Raw genomic sequence first — 15,167 nt, forward strand, 5'->3', positions numbered from 1 at the left:
TTACAAGAACTGTATTGAGACAGAGACAGAGACCAAATGGCATTTTTAGTGGTGACTTTGTTATGGGTTTAACTGTGATCCATACTTAAGAAAAGACATACTTGCTCTCGAGGCAGTACAAAGAAGGTTCACTCGGTTAATCCCGGGGATGAGGGGGCGGACATATGAGGAGAGGTTGAGTAGATTGGGACTCAACTCATTGGAGTTCAGAAGAATGAGAGGCGATCTTATTGAAACATATAAGATTGTGAAGGGGCTTGATCGGGTGGATGCGGTAAGGATGTTCCCAAGGATGGGTGAAACTAGAACTAGGGGGCATAATCTTAGAATAAGGGGCTGCTCTTTCAAAACTGAGATGAGGAGAAACTTCTTCACTCAGAGGGTAGTAGGTCTGTGGAATTTGCTGCCCCAGGAAGCTGTGGAAGCTACATCATTAAATAAATTTAAAACAGAAATCGACAGTTTCCTAGAAGTAAAGGGAATTAGGGGTTACGGGGAGCGGGCAGGAAATTGGACATGAATTTAGATTTGAGGTTAGGATCAGATCAGCCATGATCTTATTGAATGGCGGGGCAGGCTCGAAGGGCCTATTGGCCTACTCCTGCTCCTATTTCTTATGTTCTTATGATTTGTGACTTTCCCAAATTAAGCCAGACTGTTGTTTTGTAAATTACTGGTCAAAGTCCATAAGAAATGAATACTTACTGGTGCACTAGATTTTGCCATGACTTTTCAGTTATAATCTCCAGAGACCAAAAAGCAGCAAACACTTCACTATAAGGAGCAGCAATCTCCGAATGAAACTTGGGCTGAAAATGACTTCAGTGCATGTATATTCAATTTGCTTTTCACAAAGTATAATTTGTCTGTAACAGATGCTGTCCATTTCTACTAAGTACATGTTGTGGTAGTGTTGTCAAATCATTGTATGATTGAGGAGTCTGATTCTGATCAGTGCACCCAGACTTAAGTTTATCCCATTAAACCTGTCAAGTTTAGGCCACTGTACACTGATTCAAATCAGGCCCGAGCCTGCCGAATTCTTAAATCGTTCTTCAACCCATCCAACACAAACTTTTTCTTTAAGATTTTCTTCAGATTATTGCTAACTAGCTTTCCAGTGGTTTGCTTTGTTCTATAAGAGATAAAGGCCATGTAAGAGAAAAAGGAAGGAATAGAAGTATGCACAAAGCCCAATTCACTCCAGCACTGAATTTGTGTAGGTCTGAATCATTTTTGAAGATGATATTTTTAATGGTGTTCCAATGGTTTAAAATTGGCTGATGCAGCAAAATACACAAGGGGACATAACAACCTTTAACCAAGGTCACTTTACTTACTCCTGCAGGAGTAAATTCACTGTTGTCACTTGCTGAAGAAATCATGCTGAGAAAAAAGTCACAATTTAAAGATATACTATCCAGACAAGGAACCAGAAATAATTTATTAGTCAAACTAATAATCAGAAAATAAAGAACAGGCGTTCTGCAGTAGATGATGCAATGGTATACGCTAACATAGTAAATATTACATAGCCTTTAATCGCAATCCCTTTAACATCCTCAAAGAATGAGTTCACAGGTCAGCCAAAATCTATTTTAGTGCATTATTAATTTATCTAATAAAATTAAATTGATAGATTCAGAGCTTCAACCAGCATAGGGTTCAACATGCAATGGATTGTCATTCAGCCACAATATTGCATGCACTTGGATTTATTCTGATAGAAGTGACTGATTAATGTGGTAAGCACCCCCAACTTTATCTTCTCTCACTTTGTTAGATTCCTAAACATCATTATGACCAATAGGGTGCACAGCCAACTTGTTGCCAAGCCTCTTCACAATGCCACTGTTTATCAACTGCTGAAAAGCAACAATTACCTTTTTTTTTTCTTTTTGAAGTTACCAATTCCCTCTGCTTGAGACCCTAAAGTTGGAAATGAAGGAGCATAACGAGCATTCCATTTCTTTGTGGCATAGGTATTGATGCTCCACCTCCTGGCCCTTTGAATTCCCATTTTGTAAAACGTTGCTGATACTCCAATAACAAGATTCAGAAGCTTTTAAGATTTACCTATCTAGTTGATTGAAAGTCTCTGGAGAAGAATGTAATACAAATGAAATGCACACAGTCAGTATAGTGTCTACATAGAAGACACTAAATCCATAGCTCGACTGAGCTACATATCAGACTTACACGTAACCAAGAACTAGGACAGGTTTTGTGATGTCACGATTGGACCATATTTACAATTATAAAACAAGAATGTATCTGTGCATTCTTTTCAGAGAGGCGCATTTCTGCCAGTGGCCCATTATCTCGTTAACCCTGAGACTGTTGGCAATTTCAGAGATATCTCTCTCTCCTTGACCTGACTAGTTTAGTAACTTTAGAGTTCATCCACAGTAATAAAGCTATTGAATCATCATCACTCTAAACTATAAGATCACAATTTTACTTAAAAAAATTATAAATCTTTACCAGTGCCTGCCTTGTTCTCCACTATTCTACCTTATTCTTTCTGCCCTATTTTTAACTTTACTTTCACGCTTTTTACAACTAATAGACTCTAATACATAGTCGAACCATTTTTTTCTACTTTTCAACTTTAAAATATTTAGCTTTCATTTATTCTTCAGCTTCCATGTTCTCACCATCCATTTGGGAGGTGTGACCACCTTGAAAACAAATTAACATTTAATTTTTTTTTAAAAAGACCCAAAGAAAACTTGCCCATTGTACACTAAAGGTTAACTGAGATCTGGCCTGCAAACCAAGTTTTAGAAGTCTACCTTGGTATTCCATTTAATGATTGAACTGTTTTAAAACACAAATGGCTGCTAGCCATTTTTCTTGGTGATGTTGCAAAAATAGTTGATTGACAGGCCTCAAGTGGTACTGAGACCTTTTGCATCCTGCAAAGGTTATAGCTCAAAGTCTTTTAAGAGACTCCCATTGTGTGCCCACCTCATCACAGTAACTGTCAAAAGGTCATCATCATAATTTGGGGGGGGTGGGGGGTGCTGCGGGGGTACAGTGCAATGCTTTTTTTGGGCAATAGCCAATTGACTTCCACGGGAAAAATGTTGTAAGATGTGATAGAGCTCATTTTTTGGCTTATTTTTTTAAAAAATCCCATTGAAGTAGCAGCTCTGAAAATACTACATACAAGTAGTTGTGTACATGTGCCTAATTCAAATTTTAATACAACCTCAGAAATTGAAAATAGTTTAGATGCATTTTGAAGACATCATAATATTTGTGCATGCAACCACTAAGCCACAAAAAATATAGAGGGACACAATCCAGCTGCAATACATATTTAAAAATTCATTCTCAGCATGTGGGCGTCGCTGACAAGGCCAGCATTTATTGCACATCCCTAGATGTTCTAAGAAGGTGGTGGATATGTTCACAATAGTATAATATGCAACGAAGATTTAGCAAAGATATTGTACATTTAAATAAGCAGCACTCTTTGAATGGCATGCAGAGTGATAAAATCTGTCAATTTATAATAGATTTAAAAGGTAAATTGAATCCAAATCTTATTTTCTGTAGATTACGATTCCTATTACCATGCTGGGCCCATTGCTTTCAATATGGGCGGTACTGAGGAAACTGTAGTGGTACGTTCCCAGTGACCTGATACTGTTTATCAGGTTACCCTATGGGATAGTGCCAAACATGATAAACCGACTCCAGCTGATCTTCTGGGAAATAGGACTTGCTAGGCTAGAGTGTACAAAAGCAATGATGGAGGGAAGCAAGCTGCAGATCGGCGGTGGGGGTGCGGGGGTTGGTTGGGGGAAGTCTGCGATCGCAGCAGGGACTAGAGAGACTGCGATCAGCAGAAGGGAGGCCGAAGCCTTCCTTGAGAGGCCAGGGGGAGTCCTTCTGGCCAGCAAGGAGTGCTTTAAAAGGCACATTCTGGAGCCGTCAGCTCCCGCCTCCGTTTCACTGCCGGGTTTCCTTCATTTAAATCAGGCTCCCAATTGTACTGTGGGTGCCTGATTTAAATATGTTAATGAATTGTCCCGCCTCTCCTACCCGTCATGCAGGGTTAATATCGAGGCCGAAGTGTTTCCAAGAATAGTCAGATCTTCTCTGTTTAAATAATCTGATAACTTGTCATTTTGGTTTGACTGTGCAGTTAAAATATTTCAGATGAATTCAGACTGCTCCTAATAAATTTGTCAAACTGTCACAAAGAGTGAAGCCATCTTTTCAGAATCTTGTCATTCGAGCTTCTCAAGGCTGAACGAGTACAAGTGTCCCAAAATCATGTTGCGTTTTCTCAAATAAGCAACGGGGATAGGGGAGAAGATACTGTTGAAGTTGAGTGTGATTCCCTTGTAGCAAGGTCTATCCTTTTTCACAGACAGTGCAGTCAAGCTGCAGAAATCCATGGCAGAACCACATTTCAATTAGAAAGTGCAGGTTTATTGATTCCACATTAAGCTCATTGTTTAACTGCTCACACTTGAAGTGAAAGATAAAACCTAATGAGTCTTTTCCTACAGCTGTGACATTTGTGTAAGTTCTTCACCAATTAACCCTTTCGAATCCTAAACATTCTGTACCATTTAATCCCCTAACATGAAGTTAGTGCATTGAACAGCTGTACAGAATTGCCAACAAAGAACAAATTCACAGAACTTTTGTCGAAATAAATCTAAATTTGAGTACAGCTCTTTGAGGTCGAACCTTTTAAAGTACACCAAAAGCATAATTATTTGTAAGTCTATGAAAAGGAAATATCCAAAGACACTAGGACAAATTCTATTGCTATCGTGGCACCATGGAATTGCATTGCCTCTATTTCCTGACACTCTAGAGACGATTTTAATTCTGCCCGTCCGGTGGGAACTGGACATGTTGTTAAAATCGCTGCAGAGGACTTGCGTCGCTCCGTTCCTGCCAGCTGCCATTTTACCCATGCAGTTATTTTAGTTGGCTGAGACACCTGCCAGAGACAGGCGGGGCCCTTGTGAATACCTGCAAATCAGGATCCTATGATGCAAATTAAGGCCCTGGCACATTTTAACTCAAAATCACAGGAGTCCCACCTGCCAGTAAAACCAAGCAGGATAGGCTTCTCAGAGCTATTGCAGCAGTATTTAAAGAGGCACTCAGCTGTAAGTAATTGAATCAGAGGATCTGTGTGCCATTTGGATTACCAGAAGAGTGACAAGCTTCCAGATCACTTTTTTTCCTGACAATTTTGCATTACTTACCCTCAGTAAGCTCTATCTGCTTATCATGGGTGGTAGTGCCAGTTCCATTTGGATAGAGAAACTGTTGGAGGAAGAGGAGCAGCAGCCTTATTGGATGAGGAAGACCAGGATGAATAGAAGGAAGCAGCAGAAGGAGGGTAACCTCAACACTTTGCAGCAAGAGTTGCAAAGGATGAGTTAATTGCTTAGCAATTCTGATTACCTGCTCATTCCCCAGCCCTGAAAACTTACACAGAGCCCCTCTGCATTAACAGTCCTAGTTACATCCTTCACCAGTCCCTTAATCCTGCATAAAAGAACATTGAAACCATTCAGCCAACTTCTATGTGAATGACATACTGACAATGCAGATTCAGAAGCTGCTGTAAAACCACACTGCAGACCAAAGTGCCAAATGTGATGATGGTGATGAATTTAATTCCCAACACAATAATTGCCTTCCATTCATTTTTCACCCGAGTGTCAACACATGGTGCCTTTCTTATAAGAAGGTTTCCAGACTCTACCACTTACATGAGGTGCTCCTCTAGTGGCCTGAGCAAGGCTGGTGGAAAGCTGCTGTTGCTCCTGTTGGGACCCTTGAGATGGTTGTGATTGATGACCTCTGTGCTTGAGCCTGAGAGGGCCCAGCTGCAGACTGCTGCTCTTCGTCTGCTGCTGGGGCATTTTGGCCCAGCTGATTTCCTTTCACTATGATGGGTATTGGTTGATGGGGTGGCAATGGAGCAGGCATTCTGACACCCTGAGAGAGGGCAACACATACCGCTCCCATTGCACCACTGACATTCTCATGGGGCTGCAGCTCATCACTTTCACTGATCTGCAGGAGAGCAGACTGCAGAAGATGAGTGACTTTTTGAAAGCGCCTATCTATTCAGTCCACCAATCTGACCAAGGGAGACACCTGTCTCTACAAGGTGGATCCCAGAGCCTGCATAGTAACTGTATTAGCTTCTGAAATAGCTGGTGGCATTTGCTCCTTTTGTGAAGGCCTGGCTGCAACATCCCTGGAGGTGGCCACATTCTCCAAGCTAGACTGCAGAGTCCTGATACCATGTGAGATTAAAGTACTGTGGGAAATAGCTCAGTCTAAAACAAAATCATGCACTCAGGTTGAATCAGGAAAGGGAATTCCTCATCATTGACCTACCAACCATGGAGGTCCACACCATGTACATCTCCATATAATTAGAAACATTAAAAGCTGTGCATTTTTCAAGTTTAAACAGTTTAGTACATGGTTAGACCTATAATAACAATTCTTTAAATCCCGTGTCCCAGCCTAATACACTTAACAGCAGAATAGCTTGCCACCTGTTATACTGAACTATTTTTCTAATTATAAAATGCAAATTAAGTAAACGGTTAAGTTTGTATAAATTTTGTACTGAACCGTAATGCTGTATCTATAAACAAATGATTATTCATGAATGCTAACTTGTGCTTTGCACAGTGAGTTTTATGTGTAGCCACTTTTGTTTTAAAACCCAGGAGCTTAGAGTTGTGTAGCAAATTTTATAAGTAAAATCATATTTGCTATGCTTTACTGTTCATATTTACATTTCCCAAGTGTGTGGTACACTCCAAATTACTTGGAAGGCAAAGGAAAATATATTTATGTATCTTTTCTGAAGAAATGTAATTATGTTTGATTGACACATGTGAGGCTTCTACTTGTGTAAGTTTAACTTATCAAAGATGTCTTGAAAGCTTTGTGGACTCTCTCATCAATTTTTCATAGTTTAATTAAACTCAGTTGCTGTACTTAAGGAACAAAAAGTTCCCCTTATCTCTGATTTTAAGATGTGGAGATGCCGGTGATGGACTGGGGTTGACAATTGTAAACAATTTTACAACACCAAGTTATAGTCCAGCAATTTTATTTTAAATTCACAAGCTTTCGGAGACTTCCTCCTTCCTCAGGTAAACATTTACCTGAGGAAGGAGGAAGTCTCCGAAAGCTTGTGAATTTAAAATAAAATTGCTGGACTATAACTTGGTGTTGTAAAATTGTTTACAACTCTGATTTTAAAACATTGCTATGTGGGGACCCCTGCAAATATTGACACACTCCCAGGGATCACCTGCCCAAACTTTGGAAAAACTTACCAGTTACCCAAAGGAAAACAGTGCTGTCATTGCAAACAGTGTGTGTATGAATATGTGCCTGTCTCCCTCTCACTCACTCACTCTCTTCCTCACCCCCCCCCCTAATTCCGTCATGCCTGCGAGTTAGTTTTAAGCTGTAAGGTATGTAAACTTACCTTTCTGTCCACCCAAAGCTATTATACTACCTATCATTCATAGATATACACAGAATTTTACAGCACAGAAACAGGCCATTCAACCTATCAGGCCTATGCTGGTGTTTATGCTCCACACGAGCCTCCTCTCACCTTACTTCATCTCACCCTATCAATATGTCCTTCTATTCCTTTCTCTCTCTTGTACTTATCTAGCTTCCCCTTAAATGCATCTATACTATTCGCCTCAACCACTCCTTGTGGTAGTGGGTTCCATATTGTCACCACTCTGAGTAAAGAAGGGATATGGGGAAAAAGCGGGAACAGGGTATTGAGTTCGACGATCAGCCATGATCATTTTGAATGGCGGAGCAGGGCCGAATGGCCTACTCTTGCTCCTATTTTCTATGTTTCTAAGAAATTTCTCCTGAATTCTTTATTAGATTTACTAGTGACTGTTGTAATTGTGGGCCCTAGTTGTAGACTCCCCCACAAGTGGAAACATCTTCTCTACGTCTACCCTATCAAACCCTTTCATAATTTTAAAGACCTCAATCAGGTCACCCCTCAGTCTTTCCTTTTCTAAAGAAAAGTGCCTCAGCCTTTTCATTCTTTCCTGATAATTGCACCTTCTCAGTTCCGGGATCATCCTAGTCAATGTTTTTTTTACTTTCGCCAGTGCTTCTATATCCTTTTTGTAATATGGAGACTAGAACTCTGCACAGTATTCCAAGCATGGTCTAACCAAGGTTTGATACAAGTTTAACATAACTTCTCTGCTTTTGAATTCTGTTCCTCTCGAAAAGAACCCCAGCGCTTTGCACTTTTTATGGCTTTGTTAACCTGCGTTGCTGCTTTTAATGTCCACCATTTGACTTCGAGTCCTCCAAACTCTGAGACCTGCGGATAAGTTTTGATTCATCCTTTCTATTTTTTTTCCCTTTCTCTGTGCTTTTATTTCAGACAATGCTTCCCCCTCTTTTTTTCCTAACCCCCTGCCACCAGCACAATTTATTTTCCACTAATTTCCTGGCATAGTCTCCTGCTTTCGTCCTCTGGCCTCCTATTCTCATCCCTGCTCCCAGGCCTGCTGCCTCCCCTTTGCACTTTTCCTGGCAATGCCTCCTCCCATGAGACCCTCATCTTTGCTCCCTGCCCCTAAACCTGCTGGGGTTCTCCTGTTCTGTGCCTGCTGTCTCATCTTCACTGGTTTCCCAACACTTATGATGTATCTGCCAACTGTACAGTTGCTAAATACATTATAAGCACCAAGTACACTTTTGAAAATTAAACACAGTTCCCTGGCTCAGTGGTGGGAAACCAGTGAAGACAAGCCATAATGCTGGGCTCAGAGTTTTAGGGCTAGGGTTCTGTGCTAAATGAGGGATGGAAAAAGAAATTGAGAGGAAAAGGAGTACGGGCAATATGGAGGGGAAGAGGGCTGTGACTAAACAGGAGAAGCATAAGCAGAAGGTGGTTAAAGGCAGAGGGGACAGGAGAGATGACTGCGAAAAGGAGCAGGGAATTGGATGGGTAACACTAAGTAAATGGGTCATTGTGAGAAGAATGCACATAGTGAAGTTGAAGGGGAAGCCATGGCGTCTGGGGCTTTGGAAGCAGTCCTCGCAAGGGGTGGAGTGCCAACCCATTCGCATTCCTTTCCTCTTTCACTGCAACCTACTACCCATCACCCAAAACCCAAAGAGTTGCCTTGAGCAACACCACAAGAGAACCACTATTCAATAAATATATGTATTTTAGCAGATCTTCTGTGGATTTGTTCACGGTTGGTTGGAGGTTATGTTGTTTTATGATAATAGGGATGTAACCTACAAAGTGTGAGGAGGAAAGTGTTACAAAAAGTAAGTGTGGCACTTGGAGGCAATGTGTGCTATATGCAAGACTAAGTGAATCTCTTGTGAGCTTGCTCACAGTTAGTCGGAGGAAATGGTATGTCATTTAGCTATGTTTGTTGTGATAGAAAAAAAATGGCAAGCATACCTGGGTGACTTGCAGCACAGCACCAACATTGAGGGGAGTAGTGAATAAAAGGCATTCGTGTTACCGATTGAAAGTAATGGAAGAAAGCATTATCTTTAGACTTTAGGCGTTACCTTTAGCCATTACCAATGTCACAAATCATGACTGCAGGAAAAAGGCTTGGCAAGCAGGAAGTCTCAAGAATATATATAATGTAATATGAGAGATATGATAGTTTGAATATTTCTCATTTATCATGAAAAATAAAGTGCTAGTGAATAAATAATATTCGAAAAATTCAGAAATCTGGTGACTTTAGAAATTCCTTGATCGGACCCTAAGGTCCAGGGACCCCAATTTAAAAATGTATACCTTATCTGTAATGCAGTATCTAATTACAAAACACTAAAACTGCATCAATAAATCAATGAATATTTGAATAATGCAGTCTCAATTTTTGCCCATGTCTCTGTGGTATGACAGTGGTCTTTCCACCAACAGCACATTAGTCTGTTCATGGTTTCATATGTATTCCAGTTCTCACACAGAACATTTAAAATATTGATCAAAAATTTGCAGACCTTTATTTTTATGGATGCAAACTTAGGTAAGCTAAGATATTTACAACAGACACTTATCAGTACTCATAGGGCTAAACTTAATCTAAATGGCTAACAGAAAATATTTTCAAATTCCAGCATACGATGGATCACATATTAAAATGATAATCATCGGTTTGAAAACCTGGATATATCCACCCATTAATGGGTGGATATATCCACTTAGCCCACCAGTTTAAATTGCAGTCAGCGCCCGATGACGTCACCGATCTGCATGTTTAAAGAAGAACCCCGCTGGCTTCAGGAGGTGTCCTTGGTGCCTGCTCAAAAGAGCAGGTTAAAATTCCAGAAAGCCAGATTGGTGTGGGACGTCAGCGGATAAGTCAACCGACCAATTTTAAGTGCCCACCCACTCGGTTTCTTGCCATGCGGGTAGGGTTAAAATCGCCCCATCTAATCTGCTTTTAAATTATATAAGCAAATGGATCCAGTGTGCATTTAGCTGTCTACCCATTAACGAAAGTCTGCTTCATTGTTCATACAGAAACAGTGTTGACAAGTGCCAGTATGTCACCTCAGCACATGTTGCCTATCTAATTTATATAGGTGCAGTGTTAGAAATGTTGTAATTTCATTGCACTGAATATTTTTTAAGTTTCATTTTTATATGGGTGTTGACTTCACAGTAGCAAATGATGCAGCCCAAACCTGGTTCACACAAAGAAGCAAATATTTAGAATTTAACATTTTTGACTGGGGTTGCGAAATATATTTTGGGTTTACTGAGTTTAAGTAACAACTTGGTGACCTCACCTCATAGCTAATTTAAATCCATTTTTTATTTCCACTTGTGAGACTGCTCCTGAGTCATGAGCAGCAGTCATTAACGATTAAGACACCTCACTTCAAGATGTAAAATCCATGCCTTGCAGATCTCCAGGAGGCAGCCTTTTTCACTGGCTCATTTTTGTAGTAGACTCTTAAGTAACTTGAGAGTTGCATATTTTGCCCCTCTCATAGGTGTTCAAAGCTTTTAGGTTTAGCATGATAGATTGTAAAAGCAATTATTGTTCCTCCTGAGAAAATAATTTTTGTTTTTCCAACAGATCTGAATCATCTGTTTATGTGTGATCAGTGGTAGTCTGGAACTATGAAGCACTAATTATGAAGCACTTCCTCTGTTTAGAAACATTTCTACAATAATTAAAGTGCAATTTACTAAAATGCCAGTAAAATTACGCTAATCATAATTAGCGTTGGCACTAACACAATGTAACCACCACATTCTGGGTAGAGAGCAGCTCTTCTTAAAACCGCACACATTCTGTAAAATCATTACTTTTTATTTAATTATTAAACAAGCATAAGAAAAGTGTCTCCCCTTTTCCCCTCCATATTTTGGGGGGTATGTTTTCAACTTGCCACCCGGAATTAAAACTGGCATTGCGGATTGGCCGGCCATTTTAGAAACAGTCCAATTTTCATAACGGACAGCCAATCTGCCGCACCAGTTTTCCGCCCAGGTGGCAAGTTGACAATCTACCACTTTGTCTAAATGATTTGGTATATCCCAGAAATTTTTGCATGGGACCCAAGGCTATTGTGTGCAGGTTTATTTAAAAGAATAAGCCTGGCCTTGTATTTAGAATGACAATGCTATGTATTTTTCAAATAAGAGAAAAACTGCAAATGCTATGTGTTTACCCCTTACGCATTCTGTTCTGATTTTGTTGAAATAATTCTGGTTTGCATTTTTTTGGGAGACAGGAAAGTTGCAAAGTTCTAAAAAAACTCTTGTCCATTCAGTCTTACTGTTTCTCGATGCTGAGGGTGTGAAATTCTATTGCTATCTTGTGGCAAATAGACTGTGATCTTGTATCTGAATTGTATCAAATTCCATTGCAATTATTCATGATAGTTCAGATCTCCCTCTACCAAAGAACTGCAGGGCCTATCTGAATTTAACACTTTGCTGAACACGAAGGCAAATGAGACATTCACTCATCCTAAACTTAAAGCGCACTTCAATAAAATGCAAGTGTCTTACTACTCTGCCAGAGCAATAAAATCCTAGCTTTGGAGTGTCCTCAAGGCCTAGATCTTCCAAATCCCTTTGGCTTTCTGTTTAGGAAAACAGTTGCTTTTTAAAAAATAATCTCTTCCCTTCTTTAGGCTAGGATTATTTCTGTGTGAGTGCGGCAGGCCATCTAGTACGGTTTATGTTCTGCGAGAGACACTCTGTCAGTAGATTGTGAGACTGGTTATATAGGATTAGACAACATGCAGCTGAGTGTTCATCACACTGCCATAGGAACAGGAGTAGGCCATTTAACCCCTCAAGCCTGTTCCACCATTCAATGAGATCATGGCTGATCTGTGACCTAACTCCGTATACCTACCTTAGCCCTATATCCTTTAATACCTCTGGTTAAAAAAAAATCTATCAATCTCAGATTTAAAATTAACAATTCAGCCATCATTATCTGCTGTTTGTGGAAGAGAGTTCCAAAATTCTAGCACCCTTTGTGTGTAGAAGTGTTTTCTAACTTCACTGTTGAATGCCCTGGCTCTAATTTTTAGGCTATGCCCCCTAGTCCTAGATTCCCCAAACAGCGGAAATAGTTTCTCTCTATCTACCCTATCAGTCCCCCTTAAGATCTTGAAAACTTCAATCAGATCACCCCTTAATCTTCTAAATTCCAGGGAATACAACCGTAGTTTGTGTAATCTCTCCTCGTAATGCAACCTTTGGAGTGCCTGATTCCTTAACCCTTTGAGTGTCAGCATGATTACTGCATTTTCATTGCAGAGATTCAATGTGTATTAAGAGTATCCACAACCACAAATAAAGATGAGAAAGGCTTAATTACTGCATTAGGAAACATTTTCTCCCTGTGTTTATTTACTGCCTGTTGCTCAACTGTCAATCTACTGAAACAGACTTTTAAAGTCATACCTGCTGATGCTATTGAAAATGAATGAAAACTAATTGTTGCAGGATAATCCTGTTCATTAGGTTTCATAAAGAAACGGAATAAAAGCTGCAAAATATTCTCTATATAAGACTAAGCAAATCTTGAATGGAAATCTGCAGTCCATCTATTTTTTAAAACAATAGGGGTTAGTGCAGGCGCAAATAACGCAATCTGGAATCATGTAAAGTAGGGAGAAAATGGCGTTCATCAGTGTGAAACGCTGATTTAAAGTGATAGACATCATTTTGGGACTTAACGCTTAACTCAACGTACAGTCTTAACCCCGACCATCTGAACGTGTCTTAGAGTACCTGGAGGACCCCCCAACCAGTGCTATTTAAAGGGACCGTGCAGGATTTACAGGTTAGTAGCTTGATTATTGCTTCTGGCTGCTGAGACATTTGTAACTGTTTTTGGAGGTCTCCTACACGTGAATACTAGGACGCGGGGACATAGTCTTAACATTTAGAGCCAGGATGTGCAGGAGTGAAGTTAGAAAATGCTTCTACACGCAAAGGGTGGGAAACGTTTGGAACGCTCTTCTGCAGATGGCAGTTGATGCTAGCTCACTTGTGAAAATTAAATCTGAGATTGATAGATTTGTGTGAACCAAGGGGGCTAAGGCAGGTATATGGAGTTAGGTCACAGGTTCACCATGATCTCATTGAATGGCGGAACAGGCTCAAGGGGCTAAATGCCACTGCCACTTGCTGCCTCTTGATATGCGCCACCTTCTCCTGCAAGAAAGCACGTGTGTCTGGCTGATGTGCCTGTCATGGTTGAATAGCTGCCATTGTGTGTGGCCTGTGAGTTGTGGGTGGGCGGCTTGAAACAGTGGTAATGTGTAAGGGTGAGAGGAAGCATCTGGTTGGAAGAGTTGAGTACTGATGGAAAGAGTTTGTTGGTATGTGGGTGATGGGGGTGTAGTGCATGGTGCAGTTGGTATAAGACACCACTCGCCACTTGACAGTTGACCTCACTCACCTTGACCACTTATGTTAAAGCATTGAACTTCTTCCTGCACTGCGTCCATCTTCATGACACTGTGCGCCTGGCATTGACTTCGTCCCTTGCTGCCTCCCACTGCCTTTTCGATATATGTCTGTAGGGCCTCTTGCCCCCCGCAGATTTCGGATGTCCCTCCTTCTGTCCACCTCTTGCACCAAGGTCTCTAGTGCATTAGCAGAGAACTTTGGTGCATGCACTCTCGCAGGCCTGGTACCAACTCAGATTGGTGAGGTCTGGTGTGCAGATTGGAGGATGTGGGATTTAGTAGTGCGCAACCTTTATTCGATGTTTCAACGTAACTCATCAGTGTGTAAACATAGGGATGAGACCTGCATTTGCGTTTTACGTGTGCGATGTCTGATATCTGTTCAAACTCCGTGAAGACAGTAGACTGTTATTTTCAGCATATAACAGGTACCAGCTACCTTTAAGAGATTGCTAAGAAGCATCCTCCCTTTACGAGATTGAGCTCCCTCTGGTGGTGGAAAGTGCAAATTGCATTGATTCCACATGCAAGGCCCGGAAAGGAACACTAATTGCAGGTAAGTCCTCCAGCGGGCATCCTGCATCCTGCCTGCGCACGGGCCATTGGGCGTAGGGTAATAGTACATCATGCTACCTGTGCCCAAAAACGGCCCTTATCCAACTTTTCCCCCATTGTTTACCTAATTAATAAATTTACCAAATGCCAGCATTTGGGCAACAGTTTTGTTACATAAGATAGTGCCCTTGTATTGCAGCACTCAAAATGAGATATCCAGCACAGCATGAGTTACAAATGTAGGAGCTGCCATACTAAGAGTGGATTTGCTGAGAGTTACTTTGAGAGTTTGTTTATAAATGGCTAAATCTGATGTGATTTTAGCTTCTTGTAGTTCATTTAACAAGAGGTATTCCCTTAAGGGCCTAATCCCACATAATATAAGTAACACATGCAAACTATTTTACTTTTAAAAAATAAAACTAAATCTATTTGAGTGGACATTCAATGTGTACTGGATAAATGGTAATGAATCACAAACAAAGAAGATGTGACCTTGAATAGCTTATATGTGTATCCATGTTAACGCCTGTACATACATGGATGTGCCTGTGTTGTACGATATATACATGAGCAAATATCCATTATAGTAGCATGAAATACACATTAACGTTGCATTT

The 15,167-nt window shown here is 40.5% G+C and overlaps 1 protein-coding gene across 8 annotated transcripts in view; it reads left to right on the forward strand.

Moving 5' to 3' along the window:
* The window catches only part of LOC137325201 (receptor-type tyrosine-protein phosphatase F-like), a 521,369-nt gene that overhangs the window by 471,943 nt on the left and 34,259 nt on the right, over positions 1-15,167 (forward strand). The gene's annotated exons all lie outside the window — the stretch shown is intronic.

The sequence above is a fragment of the Heptranchias perlo genome, chromosome 9 (assembly GCF_035084215.1).
Source record: "Heptranchias perlo isolate sHepPer1 chromosome 9, sHepPer1.hap1, whole genome shotgun sequence".
Taxonomy (NCBI): domain Eukaryota; kingdom Metazoa; phylum Chordata; class Chondrichthyes; order Hexanchiformes; family Hexanchidae; genus Heptranchias; species Heptranchias perlo.